The sequence below is a fragment of the Balaenoptera borealis genome (assembly GCF_965194805.1).
Source record: "Balaenoptera borealis genome assembly, chromosome: X".
NCBI lineage: Eukaryota > Metazoa > Chordata > Mammalia > Artiodactyla > Balaenopteridae > Balaenoptera > Balaenoptera borealis.
The window spans coordinates 29,464,455-29,476,855 of NC_138881.1; the positions used below are offsets into that span (position 1 = coordinate 29,464,455).

The 12,401-nt window shown below is 39.6% G+C and overlaps 1 protein-coding gene across 8 annotated transcripts in view; it reads right to left on the bottom strand.

Moving 5' to 3' along the window:
- DMD (dystrophin) overlaps positions 1–12,401 on the bottom strand; it is a 2,485,149-nt gene that overhangs the window by 1,830,611 nt on the left and 642,137 nt on the right. The window lies entirely within an intron of this gene.

Here is a 12,401-nt window from a genome sequence, read left to right on the forward strand (position 1 = left end):
TGTCATATTACCAAATGATAATGAATGTGTGATTATTGAAAATGTACATGAGTGAAAACCAAATGCCAGCTAACTGAATATAATACAGAACAACTGTATTGAGAATTTTATATTGAGAATATTATATCATAAAGCTTTATTTCATATTCAGGTTTGAAAGTCAAATACCTATAATATCCAGGAAGATAAAGTATGTAAGGAAAACGGATCCAATGGTAGCTGTGATAAATTAGACTGTGCTCACTCATCTAAAAGGAGGAAGCCCCCATTAAGGACCAGCCAAATGTTACCAAGTTAAAATGAGGACCTAGAGTTTCTAGACCTCCCAGTTTTTCAGAAAAAAATACAGGAATTCTGATTTTTAAAACTATTTCAATTTTTAAATGTTCTTCACTAATTTGTATTGCTGGATTCAATCAGCAAGCCATGATTGATACAGTATATTTTATCTTAATTACATAGACATATATTTCACACACACACACATTATGCTAAGGACCAACTATCTGCTAATATACCTGGAGAAAACCATAATTCAAAAAGATACATACACCCCAATGTTCATTGCAGCACTATTTACAATAGCCAGGACATGGAAGCAACCTAAATGTCCATCAACAGAGGAATGGATAAAGAAGATGTGGTACATATATACAATGGAATATTACTCAGCCATAAAAAGGAATGAAATAGTGCCATTTGCAGAGACGTGGATAGACCTAGGGACTGTCATACAGAGTGAAGTAAGTCAAAAAGGGAAAAACAAATATCGTATAATATTGCTTATATGTGGCATCTAGAATAATGGTACAGATGAACTTATCTGCAAAACAGAAATAGCGACACAGATGTAGAGAACAAACTTATGGATACCAAGGGGGGAAGCGGGGGGTGGGATGAATTGGGAGATTGGGATTGACATATATACACTACTGTGTATAAAATAGATAACTAACGAGAACCTACTGTATAGCACAGGGAACTCTACTCAGTGCTCTGTGGTGACCTAAATGGGAAGGAAATCTAAAAAAGAGGGGATATATGTATACGTATAACTGGTTCACTTTGCTGTACAGCAGAGACTAATACAACATTGTAAAGCAACTATAATCCAATACAAATTTAAAAAAAAATAACAAGCAAACTTCTGTGCATGCATGTAATTGACATCATAACAATCGGTTTACTATATCAAGGCTATTTTCTACCTTGGCTAATAGATTAAGTTTCCTTGTTGGTATAGCTACAATATAATGTTTGAATGACATTCCACTGGAATAAGTAATTTGATTTGGTAAGTTGTGATAACAAAAAAAATCCATGCCTATTTAGCAGTGATTTATTTAACACTGATGCTGGTCTTTTGTGAAACGTGTGTGTATAGGACTTATATTTGAAAACTTGTACAGTAAATAATAAGCATGCATTAGAAAAGTAGTGATGATGTGCATCACATTATATATATGGTTTCCTGAACTTCTGTACTAGAGTGAATAGATTTCAGTTTTAGGGACAGTGCCAACCTTATATACAATTCATCAATATATTTCCAGCCTATGAGGTTAAAATGCAATAGGAAGAAGAGCAAGATTGTCTATACCAGGTCTCCAAGGCATTTGGAATATAGGTAGAAATACGGGGACAATATTTAATATTTGAATACATCTCATGGGGCAAAGAAAGAAGAGTTGTGGGTACACAGTGAAAGAAACACAAATACACATTGGTATTCCTAGCAGAGAAGGGCAATGAGCTCTGGGGAATGATCCACACAATAGTATAATTTGAATGATGGAAGTAAAAGCGCAAGAACGCTCCAGGCTATCGGGTCTGCTGGTCAGAAGATGTCTCTGGCTCCCAATTCCAGGAAAAGCTGAAAGAAATCAGTGATTCCAGAGAGAATGCAAATTTACATGCAAATCTTCTGAGCAAAGTGATCTCCACCAGCTGGAGCCGGGGAGTCACACCCTCTGTTCTTCCATCCAGAGAATCAGGTTGATTCCAGGGATAAAGAACAACTATAATCCCTTCTGATGCAGCCTCCTGAGTGTAACCATCTCCAAGGCATGGAAAATTCACTTTATTCAAACTTAGATAGCTAAAATCCCTTTGAAAGGCAATACCTATTCCTCCCATTTAATTAGAGACAACATATTGAAAAATGAAAATATGTTTTAACAAAACAACAAAAAAAAGACTGACCATAGATCTTTTTCAATTTTGATACGAATGTATATTTAAAAAACAAATTAAACATAAAGGCACTGAAAAATTAAAAGCTGTAAAGGAGATACTGCCCTGAGGAAAGTTCCCAGTACAGACTGGGAACACTATGAAAAACTTTATTGAATTTACATTTTAGCTCAGAGTCTGCCCACTAAGGGAGCAAATAGGCAAAGTCACAGAGGTATATAAGCCTTACACCTACCACTGCTTGGGGTTGGTGAATAGATGTGAGAACATGGTGCTTTATTGATTCTGGGCATAATAAACTGAACTCAAGGATTTAAATGAACTGGAGGAAATTCAATGCAACAGCTCAAATGAATGACTAAGGAGCTCAAAGGTCTTAATCTGGGGAAAGCTGAAAGAACAAAATATGTGCAGTTTAGCTCTGTGCTGATGAAAGGAAAGAGATAACACTAAAAATAACTGAATGGTGCAAGCTTCAAGGCAGCAGAAGAGCTCTGGCACAAATGGATCTATCCAGAAAAAATGAGACTTAATTACACAAAAGAAAAACTGTTGACTGTGAGGAAAAGTGTCCTGAGATTAAATGACTGCTCTTGAATGGGGAACCATCTGAGAGGCAGGGACGAGGGTGCTGTCTCGATGCCCAAAGCCTCTAAAATGAGACTTGTTGCCGGAAAAACCATTACAGGATAAATACCCCCCTGGTCCTAAGGAGATAGATGCATATCAACTTAGGAAGGAGAACTGCAGAGCGGACACACCATCGCAACGCGGGGTGGTGAGTCAGGATCTGGGGCTCTGTCCCAGCAGCATGAAGTGTAGTCTTGTTCAACCTACTTTACTACTCTGTTACTCAGCTTCCTTCCTGACTCTTCTACTTCAGTGGAAGGTTGTGACCAATTTTGTTGCTATCTAAAGGTTTCGATAAATAAGGAAATACATTTCACCTTAACAATTTAATGTGATTTGATGCCTAAAGAGTTAAGGACATTACAGAGTATAACAGTGAATCAATGAACGATGGTAGCCATCATCAAAACATTGGGGTGAGAGTGTTAGCTAAACCAATGAGAAGTATTTACAAGTACCTTATAAATATGATTTCAACAGATGCATCTCTTTTAGAAACAAAGCAGTAAACACTGGGTTTCAAGATGCATTCAAGATGTTGAAGAAAGCATGCTGTCTTCTGCCACAAATCCTGTGCTTGCCTCCAATTTTTTCCAATTTTCTTTCATCCTTTCCCTTCTTGTAATATATTTGATGCATAAAGTATACACTGAGGCAATGTATAGCTAAGTTATGTGAAGTAAAATTCATATTTTATGGCAAGACAAGAAAAATTTAAACATAAAAAAGTGTTCTCTGCCCTTTGGCCTCCTGTCTCTCCTCTAGTGTGCATTGTGTATCTGCGTTATGCATCGACCAAACCTCCCCCATCGGCAGGAATACCTGCTCAGTCATAAAGAGCGGCATTTTCCCAGCATCAACAAGACAATTCCTTAAAAGATAACATTCCTTCTTGATCTTGGAAGGAGTCACATGACCCACCACGATGACACTTAGATCTGGATTATGTAAACTGTCCATAATACTTCATTTGATGTACGGCCCTCTGTCTCAAAAAACTGTGCCTTGAATTCTAACGAGTGGAACAGTTCTCAGAGCTTTCTGAGATGCTTTCCCTGGGTTATAATCCTCAAATTTGGATCGACTGATTAATTTTTCATCGACAGTTACAAAGCATAATAATATAACAAACACATGCTCATGCCAAGAAGTGAAATATCAACTATAACTCACACCTGAACCTAAAACTGTGCACCTCCACTACCCCTTTCCTGTGTTGTACCCTCCTCCTGCCCAGGGTTAACTATCTTTGTTTTTGTTTGTTTTTTATTGGTTTTTCAGATTTATTACATATGTATGTCAAGGGGAGCAAAATATGTCACCTCCAAAATATGCTTCTTTGGCATAAAGATTACTTCTGGCCGATTATTTTTGAGAGGCTACAGATATAGGAGAATCTCTGAAACAGAGCAGACAGAAGTCACCCTTTTGTAAGGGACACTTAACATTTATAAGGGAAATCTCCATTTGTAAGTGTGTCTCCCTCTCTGTACCAGGAAGAGAAGAATCTCTAAATCCCTAGAAACTTTTATCAAAGGAGAAGACAGGGACTCAAATCTGCATCACAACCTTATCCTTGTTTACTGTGCTTGTCCTGGTAACTTCCCATAACTGGCTCCCCTTCCCCAACATCTTTTGTCTTTAGTTGAAGATGGTAATTAAAGTGGGGACTTGGGCCACGTCAGGGAGTTGCTCAGTTTTCCTGGGTCTCTCCCATGTATACAGGAGGTATCCAGGTTATTACTCCTCTGTTTTTCTCCTGTTAATCTGTCTTTTTAGCACAAGGGAGGGGGAGTCTCAGCCAAAAATCTAGGATGGTAAAGAGACAATTATTTTTCCTCCCCTACATATGCATGCCTATGAAACGGAGCAGGACCCTGTGGTGCCCTCCCAGGGACAAATCCTTTCTGTGTCCCCTGTTTCTCGTTTGCAGGAAATAGGCTTCATTCAGCCTCCTTGAGCCTCCCAGAGTTCCAAAGGGCAGATTCAAAGAGTTGCTTATCAGGGAAGGGAAGGAATGCAGAAACAAAGAAGGATCAATCAAGAAATTAAAGCAGGGATTAAAGCAGGGTCCTCTTCCTCCTCAAGGAAATACAAAACAATACCTTTGAGTACTTCTGCAAGAATTAAGGCCCCCAACCAGGTGGAGGATGGTAACTTCAGGCTGAACACAACATCCCTGGAGCTCTGCCCTATTACCTCACCACCAACCAATCAGAAGAAAGTCTGCACACAGTGGAAGATAAGGAAGACTTTGACCCCCTCCCCCAAATGATTCTCCCTTTAAAAACTTTCATGGTTGAGCCCCTGAATGGATGAATGGAGGAAATCAGTCACAATACTGTTTTACAGACATACTCTGCACAAACCATATCTGAACATGAAGAGTCTTTCACTTTTCATTATGGCAGTTAAGAGTAAACATTGAGGTAAGCAATACTAGACTGATATCTTGCAGTAAAATAGCTACCCACCACCTCTATGACTGTTGGTAATTTGAGTTTCCGGGTTATGATGATTATTCAAAGACTCTCAGGAAAGTAGTGGAGTTGCTTTTCTGTGACTCCTGAATTCCCCTCATTTTACAGTAGTTCTCAACCTTGGACGCATATTAGAATCAACTGGGGAGCTTTTAAAATGTGGATACTGGGACCACAGACCACTTAAGTCAGAATCTCTGGAAATATGATCTAGGCATCGTTATTTGTAAAAGCTCCAATGTGTAGCCACATTTGAGAACTACTGATTCTGTGGTTCTCTTTAAGACCTACTCCTATGATTTCCACACGAATTCTGATTTTTCTTCGTAATTTACACTTTTTTTTTTAAAGGAAACTATATATTACCTTGCTGATAACTTTATACAGAATAAGGATTATAGAATTTATTGGCTTTGGGATCTGGGAAAATCATACGTACAAAGGAATAAAAAATATCAGAAGCTCATAAAATAACCTGTGATAGCCCAGATTACTTGCATATTTTACCTTTAATTTCAGAGCCCTATCAGTATTCAAAGGAGCTTAGAGCTTTTAGAAATGCTTCAGTGAGGAACCCTTTATACTCTGTCCCTGACAGATGAAAGTGTTCATTTCCTCTCAGACAAGTCAGTAACAAACAACTATTTTCTAGCAACTGGACTGTATCCACCTATTCATTTCCCATGGCTCATTGGGCATCATTAGGAATGTAACAGGTTTTAGTTACTACCAACCCCAGTTACTGTAGAATTAGTCAATTACACGAGAGTTTAAAAAATCATTAAGGCTGTTTTTATTTTACACTATATTTGGCTATTTCAAAAGTGGGTAGGCATAATTTATTTTTTGTCTTTATCCATCAATCCAGTGTATTATATTTAAAACTAGAAAATTCTTTCATATGTAGAATAAGGCTTCTGAGTAGTCCATAGATCAAATAATAATACCCTTCCTAAAATGTTTAATTTTTGATACTTAGATTAAAAAAAATTATAGAAAAACAATTTGAAATGACTGGTTAAGAAATTTACCACAATGAAGAGAAGAAGATGTAAACTCTGGCAAAATGTGACAATACTGACAACTTTAAAAATACTCCAAAAAAAGCAAATGGCTACCACAGAGCAGAGAAAGGGTGGTCACCATGTGCCCAGCATAAACATGAATTGGGTTATAGGTGATATTCTGCTTTCCACAATATATAAAATGAGCATATACGTTTATAATCACAAATAGCTGGTCCACTAGCAGGTGTGTGTATATATATATATATATATATATATATATATATATATATATATATATCTGTGTTGGACAAAGCTCTGTTGCTTTATTAATATTTCTCTCCCTTTGCTCAAATCCTGTACTCACCAAATAACCTTCCAATTATAATTTAGCTTCCTGTTTAGGTGGCTCAATGTGTGTGTATCTGTGCATATGTTGTGGTGGGGCAGGGGTGAGGTGGGGAGAGTATCTATTGATACAAAGTACACAAATTTGAAGTAGTAGGTCATCGTATTTTTCATTGTCCATTACCACATTGACACTTGGCTGATCCATCTATAAATATGGGGGAAATGTGATTAGTATGAAGCAGTCTGTGCTCATCCCTGGAGTACTTATTGGAAAGCAATAAATTCAGCAGAGAAAAAGATGGCCCATCTGAGGTTCCGTCCCCAGAAGTTCTGCCCATCTTTTTCACTCCTAAAGATTGTAAGAGCTAAATCTTCTATCACTTTTGGAGATTCTGAAACATACAGGCATAGCAATGGTTCCGAGAAGGTCTGAAAAATGTTGTTTCATTTTACTGATCAAGACATTTCACATACAGTTTTGAGACTTCAACATTTTATGGCACGATGGGCACGTGACCTGTACTGTCCCACGGGGCCCTGATTCAGAAGGGCCCCACTCTTGATTCAGTGCTCTGCTGTTGCCATCCTGAAATTTTTAATAATTTTGTCTTTGAACTTGTGTTTATATGTGAAGTCACATGGGGCAATGGAGCATGCACATGAGAGGAGAGGCATGCAATATGTGTTCCACCATTCCTTGCTGCTTCATTCATGTTTGGCATTAGCAGTACTGTATGAGCACAAAATTCTCATGGAACCACAATGCATAAGAGTTTGGTGAGACTCTAAGCTAGTACATGGTAAGTGTATAATAAGCAGGGGTGTAGACAGTCATGAAAAATCATGCTTTCCCATGTGAATCAAAACTTGATCTGAATGAAGAAAAAGGCAGTGGCTTTGTAAGAAATATTAACGACCCCCAAATCCTATCATATCCTTTCTTACTTGTGTTCTTTCCTCGTATTAGACAGCCAACTTCACTGAAAATGACGACATAAAAGGAAAGAGAAAGATAGGGCAACCCAACCTTCCTTTTCTCTTTCTTTCTTTTTAGTCCTTCCTTACTCATCAGTGAGCCAAAAGTAGAAGTGAAATAAAAACAGTTGAGTTAGCTTTGTATAGCATTTCCACGATTTTGGTAAAAACAAAATACATATGCATGGATGAGATATGAAATATGAGTTGTGTAATTTCAGTGATTCTGCATACAAGTTTAACACTCTTATTTTTGCATTTAAAATGGCATTGAACCATACAAAGATGAACAGTAAAATTTGTGCTAAACATTTAAATTTCTTTTAGCTTAGAATGACATTAAATAACAAATAATAAAAAGCAGCATAAGTCCAGAGAGAAGCTGAGGAAGAAAGGACAAAGCTTTATATTAAGGGATAAAATCGGATTCCACAGGGACAGTTGACCACATGTAGATTCTATTTTTAATTTATAAATGAGCTGTAATTTGGAGCGAATTGCTGGTTTATCTCTCAACTTCAAAGACCGGAAAGTCTTAGCTAGTCTTATTCATTGCTGACTCCTTACGAGTGGTGTTTTTGCTACTGAGACCAAAAATTACACTGATTAGATATATTCCCTTGAGCAGAAGGGGAGGCTAGATAGAAATGACAACAGAGAAAAATCCAGCGAAAATATCTGACCTCTCCAATGTCCCATTCACACTGATATTCTCTTCTTCAAATAAAACTTCTTTGCTATTATCTTCTTTATGATTCTTAATCTGATTTTTACCAATTTTGTTATAAATGGACTCATATTTGATGGAAGATGGAGGCACATATTCTTCGCCCAAGGTCGCTTAGCTGGTAACCAGAAGACTCAAGGCTAGAACCCATATCACCAAAGTTTCCCTTTAGCTTGAAAAGAAAGTTGCACTGGCATTTTATTGACTCTGAAAGCATTTACATAAGTGTCATTTTGGGGCAATGCGCATGTATCATGTTGTCCTTTTTTCACTCTAATTATGGAGATGTAAACCTCCATCTGACTAAAAAAGTTTAGTTTTCACACAGAAAAAAAATTTCATTGGTAGCTTTTCAGACTTTGAAATTCTTCTTTGGCAATTCTATTAACCATTAGACAAGAAACTAGTAAACCCACTCTCTGCTTAATTCAACTCTTCGAAAGTACTTCACTTAGGAATATGTGTTTCCATCTCAGAATGGTTAATTACAACAGGAGGGAGAATCAACATTTTGAATGAAAGGGTATATAAGGAGAAAGTTTGAAGTGGAAGAAAATTGCTCTCAAATAAAATAGTATTTTGAACAAGAGGAAAAACTGGTCCAGCCATGATGTACTTTACCAATTTCAATCACTTATACTTTGGGCTCCTTTTCAGTTCTGGCCATCTTTCATCTTTCCTAATCTGCTGAATGCTTAAGCTTTACTGTCCAGAGTTTTCCTGGAGTTACACTGCTAAAAATAGAGGTACCTTGTCCAGATAAGCTCCCCGAGAAGGTATGCAGCCAATTCAATGACATAGAAGCAAGACCAAGCTAGTCTCTCCTCCCATTCTCTACGATTCTCATTACTGGGCTGAGAGTGGTTTTGGTCTATATAGACATGCTCTTGCTGAGGGTCTTTATGCACAGTCAGAAAGGGTCTTCAGATTCTGTAGCCCTAGAGAGACAGGCAGAATTCCAGCTCAGCCCCCACCCTCATATCTTGGGAAACAGGTGAGAAATCCTGCAAAGTATTATCAGGAACAGCACCTCACTTCCTCAAAGGCCTATCCATCTTTGACATGCATAACAATAGGAAAAAAGGCTATGAAGTTTGGAACTTATTCTTAAAATGTTGAAGTTACTAATAGAAAGACTAAGAAATGAAGGGCACCTAGGTAAAGCCACACAAGTCATTCAGGTCTAAGGTTTTATTGCTGTATCAATATGAGACATCTTTATGGGATTGGGTCCTACAAACATAGTTGTCATATATATTGGAAAACTCATAGGGACAAAATGCTGGAAGTTGAGTCACCCTTGCTAAAAGGGATGACATTCCATAGTGAACTACCTTGTACACATGTTGTCACCTTGGGATCTGTATATGGAGGGAATTGAAGCTAAGACCCAGCATTCATATCTGTTCAGAAAAACTGGATGAGGGCAAGGGCATAACTGAAATGTAACTGCTATGGAAGGACACTGGCAGACATAAAGCAGAAACAGCCTGTCCCAAACACATTCTGAGTAAACACTCATGATCTTCTGGGGCATCCATCAACAACCAAATTTATTCCCTTGATGACTGATCTGGATGTTCAAGGGCAGAATGTCCTGACTTGTATGGACCTGGACCCCACAGATCAATGTTCTTTGGTCTGAACTTGGCTGCCCTTGGCCAAAAGGAGGGACTGAGAAAGTGAAAAAACAGCCTTGCTGGCAACTAGGTCATGATGTCCCCAACTGAAGATAAACAGCAAGCACTCATGGAAAATAAATAATGTCCAGGGAAGGCCACTCTGACCATGGTTGAACCAGATAGAGACAAGGCACTCCTCAAACAGGAAAATGATTAACATGCCATCACCTCCCTTGACAAACAGGACTCACTGTAGATCCACTGCCAATAACAATTCTAGCCCCTTCTTAGTTTTCCCAGCTCTCAAAGAAAAATTAAAATACTCAATATGGTATTGCCCCTATCTCTTGACAACACGCAATTGAGAACTTGCTTCTGCTTCCAAAAGCCCTCCTTAGAATCCCTCAACCCACATTCTGTGATAACCACCCCTATCCCCATTCCCTCTTAGTAAAATGCCCCATGGTGGAATAAATTCTTAAAGGCTGTAGCAAGCTAAATAAAGCTGTGAGGTTTCTTTGCTGTGTGCGTGTTTGTGGGAGCATGCGTGTGGCCACAAGTATATTTGGTTAGTGGGCATTGATTTTGGTCCCTTAGCTTGCTGCCAACTATAAGCACCTTTCCTAAGGAAAAGAAAATAAACCTCACCATTTTCAAATGTCTAAACTGTTCTTCCCTTCTCTCTGCTCTTTTTCCTATGTAAATCCTATCTTTGCCTTTGTTAAATGGAATTGATCTATTATTGGTTTCTATTATTGGTTTCTCCTATATATGCATAAAATAAATGGCTACTAACTAACTTTATATGTCTCTGAGTCAGACTTTTACACTGTAGTAGATGTTTACTGAGGATTTGGCTGTAATAGCAAGGAGTCTGCTTTGAGGCTCCAGAGAGTTGATATCTTAAATTCAATATTATACATTCTCTTTTTAAAATGTCGTTCTGGAGACCTTCAAGATGGTACAGTACTAAGACGTGGAGATCACCTTCCTCCCCACAAATACATCAGAAATACATCTACATGTGGAACAACTCCTACAGAACACCTACTGAACGCTGGCAAAAGACCTCAGACTTCCCAAAAGGCAAGAAAATCCCCACGTACCTGGGAAGGGCAAAATTAAAAAGAAAAAACAGAGACAAAAGAATAGGGATAGGACCTGCACCTCTGGGAGGAAGCTGTGAAGGAGGAAAAGTTTCCACACACTGGAAAGTCCCTTCACTGGTGGAGACAGGGGGTGGCGGGGGGGAAGCTTCGGAGCCACGGAGGAGAGCGCAGCCACAGGGGTGCAGAGGGCAAAGTGGAGAGATTCCCACACAGAGGACCGGTGCCTACCAGCACTCACCAGCCCGAGAGGCTTGTCCGCTCACCCGCCGGGGCGGGCGGGGGCTGGGAGCTGAGGCTCCGGCTTCGGAGGTCAGATCCCAGGGATAGGACTGGGGTTGGCTGCGTGAACACAGCCTGAAGGGGGCTAGTGCGCCACAGCTAGCTGGGAGGGAGTCCCGGAAAAAGTCTGGAACTGTCTAATACACAAGAGACCATTGTTTCATGGTGCATGAGGAGATGGGATTCAGAGCACCGCCTAAACGAGCTCCAGAGACAGGTGCTAGCCGCAGCTATCAGTGTGGACACCAGAGACGGGCATGAGACACTAAGGCTGCTGCTGCCGCCACCAAGAAGCCTATGTGCGAGCACAGGTCACTATCCACACCTCCCCTCCTGGGAGCCTGTGCAGCCCGCCACTGCCAGGGTCCCGTGATCCAGGGACACTTACCCGGGAGAACACACGGCGCGCCTCGGGCTGTTGTAACGTCACGCTGGCCTCTGCTGCCGCAGGCTCGCCCCGCATTCCGTACCCCTCCCTCCCCCCAGCCTGAGTTAGCCAGAGCCCCCTAATCAGCTGCTCTTTAACCCCATCCTGTCTGGGTGGGAACAGACGCCTCCAGGCGACCTACACGCAGAGGCAGGGCCAAATCCAAAGCTGAACCCCAGGAGCTGTGTGAACAAAGAAGAGAAAGGGAAATCTCTCCCAGCAGCCTCAGGAGCAGCGGATTAAATCTCCACAATCAACTTGATGTACCCTGCATCTGTGGAATAACTGAATAAACAACGAATCATCCCAAAATTGAGTTGGTGGACATTGGGAGCAACTGTAGACTTGGGGTTTGCTTTCTGCATCTAATTTGTTTCTGGTTTTATGTTTATCTTAGTTTAGTATTTAGAGTTTATTATCATTGGTAGATTTGTTTATTGATTTGGTTGCTCTCTTCTTTTTTTTTATATATATAGATACATATATTTTTTTCCTTTTTCTCTTTCTGTGAGTGTGTATGTGTATGCTTCTTCGTGTGATTTTGTCTGTATAGTTTTGCTTTTACCATTTGTCCTAGGGTTCTCTCTGTACCTTTTTTTTTTTT